The sequence below is a fragment of the Bombyx mori genome, chromosome 6 (assembly GCF_030269925.1).
Source record: "Bombyx mori chromosome 6, ASM3026992v2".
Classification (NCBI taxonomy): domain Eukaryota; kingdom Metazoa; phylum Arthropoda; class Insecta; order Lepidoptera; family Bombycidae; genus Bombyx; species Bombyx mori.
Window position 1 is genome coordinate 8,868,553 of NC_085112.1, and position 8,172 is coordinate 8,876,724.

Genomic DNA, 8,172 nt, shown 5'->3' on the forward strand with positions numbered 1-8,172 from the left:
CCGGGCCACGTCAGGTATATCTGCAATAATAAAAGCGACAGTGTGTGCGCTACTTCGAGATATTTTTTAATAAACAAAATTGTAGATTACAAATCGATTTGTAGTTTATGGATGAGAGAGTGACACAAACGAATCCTTTTCTCGCGAAAATAAAATGTACTTCATTTTTTCTGAACAAAAAATTAACGTCGTAAAGTAAGGCACGCCTAGTACTATCTAGATTAATACTTAGTATTACCTAGTTTTTTTTTTAATAATATTAAACCGGGAATCTTTATTAATTGACTTGACTTGATCTGCAATGAAAGAGAACAAAAGGCGAAATCGAAAATATCTCCATCGCAAATTTGATGTTACTTGAGTCGCGAGTCACGAAATCTCTTGAAAACGTGAACACTTGCAACACAATGCAGGTGCTTATCCGTAGTCGGGCGCTGGTCTCCCTGGTAGGATAATGCCTCTTCAGTGAGAGGATTATGCTGCGAAACGACGCTGCTTATCGTCGCCTGCCGTCTCTGAAACAGCGGTACCGTATCCGATTTCTTTTAAAACAGATTAGTTTGTTTTCATTTTATTTTTATTATTTTGACTAAATATTTCAAAAATCATAGTGAATTGCATTTCAGTGCTTATATATGATCAGTTTGTTTTTTCACTAAACAATTGTTTGTGACAAAATAACTGTTGAAATTCAAACTGGTTTAGTTTAAAATAGATTTAAAAGAATGCATTCAAATGAGCTTATTTAAGGAGATAAAGTGTCGCTGTAAGAGCGCGATGCAACACGATGGCAGCGACGGGCGGCGCTAATGCTTCTCCTAGTGCGGATTACTCCATGGAATGGTCGCGCTTAGCGGCACTCCGCCGTGAAAGCCGCCCGCCGATCTGTTTGCTGCCTCACTCTCGGCGATAAAATCGACTCCCGGACTAGTTTCAGAACCGTTTTTTATGTAAATTTGTTTCCTTCTCTGTGACTTATATTCATTGAAATTCTGTAAATTATAAATTAAAAACAATTTTAATAGGTAGGATTCTTTTGTTATGGCTTGACTAGTATTGTTTTTAGTGTATTAAACATATAAAATAATGCACTCAATACACTGTGCCAAGTTACATAATACACTCAATAATATACATTGAATCCGGTGTTTGAATATAGGGTTACCTTTTATCCCAATGTTGAGCAGGGGTCTCTGCCTTCTTGATACGGGCTCTGAGAAAGCTAATTTAAAGGATAGGTTGTGACTAATCGGAACACAATCAGTGTAATTACAAATCATAATAGTCAAAACATGTGTTTGGTATGCTGGTGTTTAGTTGTTGGCGAAGCTTACAGACATCACCACATGAATAGTGCTACATACCTTGAAACTTGAAGTATACATATAAATATTTCAATTGTATGGTAATTGAGCAAATTATAATTTTTACGAGATTGATTTTTTAATGATAGTAAATAAAGGGGTCTGTCAACCTTTTGGTTATGCACTAGTATTATCGATGTCCACGAACGACGGTGGCTACTCATTATCAGGTAGTCTGTATGCTCATCTGCATACAACGGTAAGGAGAAAAAAAGTTGCAAAATTCAAGTCAATCATGCCATTATGTACCATGTACCTTTCAAAATATTACCACAGTATCTACACAATACTTCCTGCAACCAGTAGTTCGCTAAATATATTTTGTGTATTCATGTACAACATGGCTTATCTAAACGTAACAAAGTTGAAAATTGTCAATGCTGCCTTTTTGTGGAACTCTTCTATTTTCTTCGTTCTTTACTCTCGACTGTTGAACTTTAGTTGACACTCGGAGCGAAGTTGGGAGAAAAAGTTTTATTTTATTTTTCATTCATCTATTGGCCTCTTTTACTGGCACTCCGCTTCCCAGAATCAACACTGATTTAAAAAGTAACTTTGGTTGGACGTTATTGTGGGCAGTCTGACCATTTCTGGTTGTCTGAATGGTGGTATTTTATGCTTATTTATACTATTATCTTGTTTACTAGTATATTATAGTATAGTATGTAGTCATGTATGTAATAAAGTTAACTAAAAGTGTTTAATTGATCAAACTCACGGCAAAAAAGACAAAGCGCTGAAGATTTTCTAAAAAAATGTTACTGATCTCTAAATGTTTTTTTTTTAAATTTCATAGCGAATCGTTGGCATAGATTACTGCTCATATTTAATCTTGAATTTAAATGAATCTTCACCTGGTTCTAAATTTAAATGTAAGCACCAGAACTGAAACATTGAACTGAAAGTGAGAAAAAGTTGCGAAATATTTTGAACGTTGTTTCACATTCCACAAAAAATTAGAGCGTAATAATGTTTCATATTAAATAGCCCCTGTAGAAATACACATATAAGATAATCTAAGATCAAGAATAATTATCATTTAAAAAAACTCCGACCGTTCATGAGAACAATAAGGTGATAAGTGGTGCTCACAAAAGTTCCGAAAATAAATGTCATATAACTTTCATAACGTTTTCAATTGCGTTTTCAGCGTTATTGTGAATAGTTTTTTATTTATGAACTGGTTTGAGTTCGGTTGTTTTTTTATGAAAACATTAAAAAGTAGCTTAATAAAAATACTATTTTTATTTTTAACTAGCCGACCCAGCAGACTTCGTATTGCCTCAATCGATAAATAAAATACCTAAACTTTTGTATTAAAATAAACTTAAAACAAACAAAAGGAATCCGTCCGACGGGGGACACATCAAAGGGAAACAACATTGTTATTTTTATTTAATTCCCAACATTTTCATATTTATCTACCTTTTAAACCTTCTCTGGACTTCACAAATAATTCAAGACCAAAATTAGCCAAATCGGGCCAGCCGTTCTCGAGTTTTAGCGAGACTAACGAACAGCAATTCATTTTTATAAATATAGAGACACCTTTTGTTTAAGTTCGCATTATTGACTATTAACCTCCGGTAGTGTAGAAGCACCAGAAGAAAAAATAAATAGGAGCTTTGTCCTATTTATTTACTTTAGTTAGCATGATGCGTCGTTCTTTTCCGGCCAACCGGTGCTAGCTTCGTAATATGCTAACGGATGGGCAGAGACCTAGATAGCGAAGGTCCACATCCAATAGCTAATCCAAAAAATTAGGATTACTAGATTTGAGGGAAGTCTGTGTGTGAGGTATCGCGTGAACAAATACCATACTGGGGCTAAGTTATGATTGGATGTACGTTTGTAAGTTTTGTGAAGTGTCACTTAACTACAAAGGAGCCGCAAAATTATGAGAATGAGAGCGGTGCGATCGTGAACTGACTTTAATTGAGGTGGATACTGGCGACTTTATGTCAGTTGGTTTTTAATGCCTCCGGTAATCGCTTCATATTGGGTGGGCTGTTTTGGTCTGCCCATGTTAGATTTCAATGAAAAATGTTTTGAGTTAAGTTATTGTTATTCAATGTAGACGCACATTCAATACCTATTCAATACCTATTTGATGACTGAGCAACGGGTTCATTGAAGTTTATATAAAATAAAATTTAAAGAACTCTGCATTTCCTGATAGCAGGAACGTATTTACGTATTCAGAATGTCGGTAGTACCTTCACATTCTTCATCTTATGAATGGGTTATTAATTGGACCAAATTGAGCGCCGGTACCATCCATATTGTATATGGGATCGGCCTCTCGCGTTGTTTTACTATAATGTTCACAGAGGTCATTCTAGAGATTTGTTTATTTCAGATATTACATTAATCAGGCGTATGCTTGGCATTATCTGTTTCAGAGTAGAGTATGAGCGAATATAATCTGTTCAGAGCATTCGACTTTGTCCTTTTTGTCTTTCATCTTGCTGATGACGATCGGCTCTATAGCTTTTCTTCCAGCTTATACAACAAAATATGCGCTACAGTGACTGTTTAAGATCAAAGTTAAATCGCCTGACCTCTATCCAATTAAAAAAGTAAAACTGATCTCAGATTAAATAAATAAATAAACGTGTCTATGGATAAGTATTGTTTATGCAGACGAATATTTTAGCTATCCAAGGATTCACCGTGCGGGTTGCGAAGTCCATCATGTTTTTCCTTCGAGGCGACGCGTGTTATAGTCGGGACACCCGCCCTGGACCTGGAGGCGGAGGCGCTCTTTGCCAATTATGCGTGGCAATGCGATCTCCACGACAAGGGGAGCCACGTCCAGGTGAAGGGGCGATTAGAGCGCGGAGGCTTCAATCTCGGCGGTCCATACTGGAGGCGTGATCTTATTCTTTAGCCAACCCATCAGTCGGTCTTTGAACCGCTGAGGCGGTGCGCTCGGTCTTCTAGCTTCGTCGGGTGAATCGCGTCCGAGGGCGTCTCACCTTGCGGTTGACGCAAGTGCTCACTAGCTCTGGGTGCTTGCAACTGCACCGCGTTGCCAGGCGGGAAAAATGGAGTGCCAACACTGTGGCTGCGACGAGGACATGGCCGAGCACACACTCACACACTGTCCTGCATGGCTGGGGCAGTGCCGTCTTCTCGTTTCGTAAACAGGACCGAACTTGTCGTTGTTGACGGTCAAGGCTACGATGCTCGGCAGCGATGAGTGCTGGAAGGCGATGATCGATTTCTGCGAATCCACCATCTTGCAGAAGGAGGCGGCGGAACGAGAGAGGGAGAGCTCATCCCTCTCCGCACCGATCTGTCGCTGCCGATCCGGGGGCCCTCTCGGTGAAGGTTACGGGGCGACCTAAGGGGAAGAGGCCGCGCGGCACGCTACCTTTACTCTAGCGCGTTGCATGGAAGCAGTTCTACGAAGCTGCTGTATAAGAGCAAGCGGTTGGTTTCGACTTGGTAGGCTGGTTCTGATCCAGTGGCGTATTAAATTAAATTAAACTAAAAATCGTAGTAAGAATTGGATTTATAAGTAATTTATTTTAGTTACGAATTCAAATTTTACATATATTTCTTAATACATGTAATGCTGACCGTACGAATGAAGTACAAGAATTTATCAATAGCCTAGCTTTCTGATATGAGGACGAGTATATTTTTAATATCGTCACGGAAAAAATATCATTCGTATTGTAGCAAATGGAAAACGTTATCAGACCGACGGTAACGTTTCGTGTGATCTCCCGTAAGCCGAGATTAGGTCGGATTGCGTCAAACCGTGCCACCGAACCGGTTTAAATTGGAGACGTATGCAAAGTGTCGTTACGGTTTATACCTATTAACTCGTAAGTCCTATTAATTAACTTTAGGTAACTTTGGTTTTCAAATAGACTGACATTGGTTAATGGTTTTAGAGGTAGTGGATGCTGCGAAAAATCAAAATTTGAGCACATATACGATTACATTTCGTTGATTGCTTTGTTTTCTATTTGATTGGATCGTGATTCTGACTATACGACGTGAATCAAATTCATTTCTGAGTCAGTAAATTGGTTTTAGTTTGTATAAGATAAGACGGACAGAGAAGCCTACCGTCTCTCCCTCTCCCTGCTGAACCTTTAAGTTCGCCCGTTCTAGCCGTTCTAGCCTAGTGGCAAGGTCTCGGGAATAATGGCCATCTTTCCAACCCAAAAAAAAAACTCACTGCCTACCCTACTTTAAACTTGCTTGCAAGATTAAATCCATTTTTGGATTGACATAGCGGCTGTTTTATTCCAAATATTATAATCTTTCGACTGTGTTCTGCTTCCCGCAATATGGAATAATTGCCTAGGATTGAACTATTGAAGCACTTATTGGCCATTAATTGTTATAGATATTAATTCCGTTATTGAACCTTACGCAATAATAATTTAATAATAATAATTCTTGGAGCATATATTTTTTGAAAAAGTAATGTTAAAATACTAGCGTTGCACGTATAACCCCACGGCGCTAGCTTGGCTGAATATAATAATAGTCGTCGGGCCACCGCGGAATATCATCTCGGTACATTGTGAGGAACAGGATGCTCATTAGATGAACGCCCCGGGGTTCGCGCCGCCTGCCTTCAGCCACACTCTTACGCCTACCACTGCAAACGTACACAAATTAGTATTATTACACTCGAAATTTCTATGTCCCGTTATGCTTGATGAAGCTAATGGTTTACCAAGCTAGAAAATGTTCCACGTAATTGAAACTTTTTCGTGTTAAAGGTTTATTTTTTTATTTGAATTACAGTTTCAGATGTACTGTAGCACAGTTCATACATTATCGTATTATTTACTCACCCTTGTTTGTGTTAAGTTTTTATATTAAAAATTATATGATTATAGGTTACGGTTCTATAGAAACAACAAAATATTTACTTTTTTCCCTTATTCCGCATAACGTATCTATCTACAAAGACGACGATTGGATTAATAGATCATAACCCCTCTGGTATTAAATGATTTTCGGGGCCCATAGCCGTCACAAAGTGAATGTCACCGAACTTGATACATGAGATCGAAGTCTGAATGGTTTTTAAAAGCGGCTGTTTTATCTTTTTTTTTATGCCTTATTAGGCAGACGGTCATACGGCTCATGGTGAGTGGTTACCATCGCTCATGGACGTCAGCAATGCCAAGGACAGAACCAAGTCACTGCCACCTTCAGGCATAACTGCTTCAGGAATAACTGCTTCGCGTCACAAACAGGCCAGAAAATTGAACTGCGCCAGAATCACTTGACAACGAGTAGATGCGTTACTTACGGAAAAGACACTGGATGCTTATTTTATCGTCACATTTACGATTAAATTTTTGACGTTTATTCCGAATTTACTTTTATTCGGCACACTTTTATTTTCGCTTGTAAATTTACTGGCGGTTCTAGGTTAAATAATATTTTATTAGATTTTCGTGGTCGCGAGTAGTAGCGACTCGGAGATATAATTGAAAATTGTTTTCCTACTTAGACTAAATTTTTAATAGTTAAACTATTTTGAGAAAAGAAGCATCTCAAAAGCTTAGAATTACGAAAATTATTCTGTTCGAATGTATGCAATCAAAAGTTAGTTAAAGTTCAAAAGGACTTACAGTGCAAAGCTTAATGGTAAATTTACGTCTTCCTAATAACTTATCATGTTATTACGGTTGAAGTGTCGACATTACATTTGTAACTATTGTTCCTTAAGCGGTATATCTGTGAGTTTCTGAGGCCGATGTAATATTTTAATCTTATCATTTGAGTCAAGTTTCCTGTCTCGCGTAGAAAGTTTGATCCGCGGTTCAAGTTTCAAGACGAGAGATCCTACAACTGCGAGCTTTGTACCTCCTCAAACTCTTAATAGGCCAAATACCATTAAACGCTGCGTACTATTCACCCTTATGCAAACCATTAGGCAATAACAATACAGAATCGGGATACAAAACTTTTTAATTTACTCGCGTTTATAAAATACAGTTTATTTTTTATGAAACGCTTCATTGATGTTATTTTAATTGCAGCGACTCTTAAATCTGAAGACACTGAACCTGATAGTGATGTATGTGAACTTGCAGCGTATATTTAAAGTATTATATAAACTCTTTGTTAGTAGCAGCTTGAAACCTTTATCAGTAAAACTTCAGACCAAGGAATGTGTACGCTCTTCCAAATTTCTTCAGTCTTTAATAACTTTACATCGAATAAGGCGTTTGTTTGTAAGACGCCGTCATGTTTTCACAAATAATCTCTTTGTTCTAAGGACGAGCTGACTAAGCGTTACGAAAGTTAGGTGGGCTTGTTTCAACGCTTTCGATATTTCGTTGGCCCATGTCAGTTTAGTAAACCCTATATTATATTGAAGATCATTAATCTGTGAAGACATTGCGAAAGTAAACGTTTAGTGTCAGAATTATTAAAAATAATAGTTAAGCCATTTCTTTTGCTGGTTCTATTACATTTTAATTATTGTTTCACTATAGTATCCTTAGATTTTAAGTGAGCATTTAATAGGAGGTTATGTGTCGATTGCGTCTGTGAGACAATAGCGACGCGCCACCAGGACGCAAAACGTGGCCACTCGTAAAAAAATACATTGTTCCTATAAATTTTTATTTTACTTCGTCTGGAACCTATTATTTGCATAAAACACTTGCATTAGAAGGACAGACGAGCTCTTGCTGACTTGTTGAGAGGTAGTTACTGGATTTCATGGCCATTATAACCTGGATACCGTTAACCGGTATAATCTAAACTTGCCTGCTGGATTTGTGTTCCAACATAATTGCATTACACGACACGACTACAT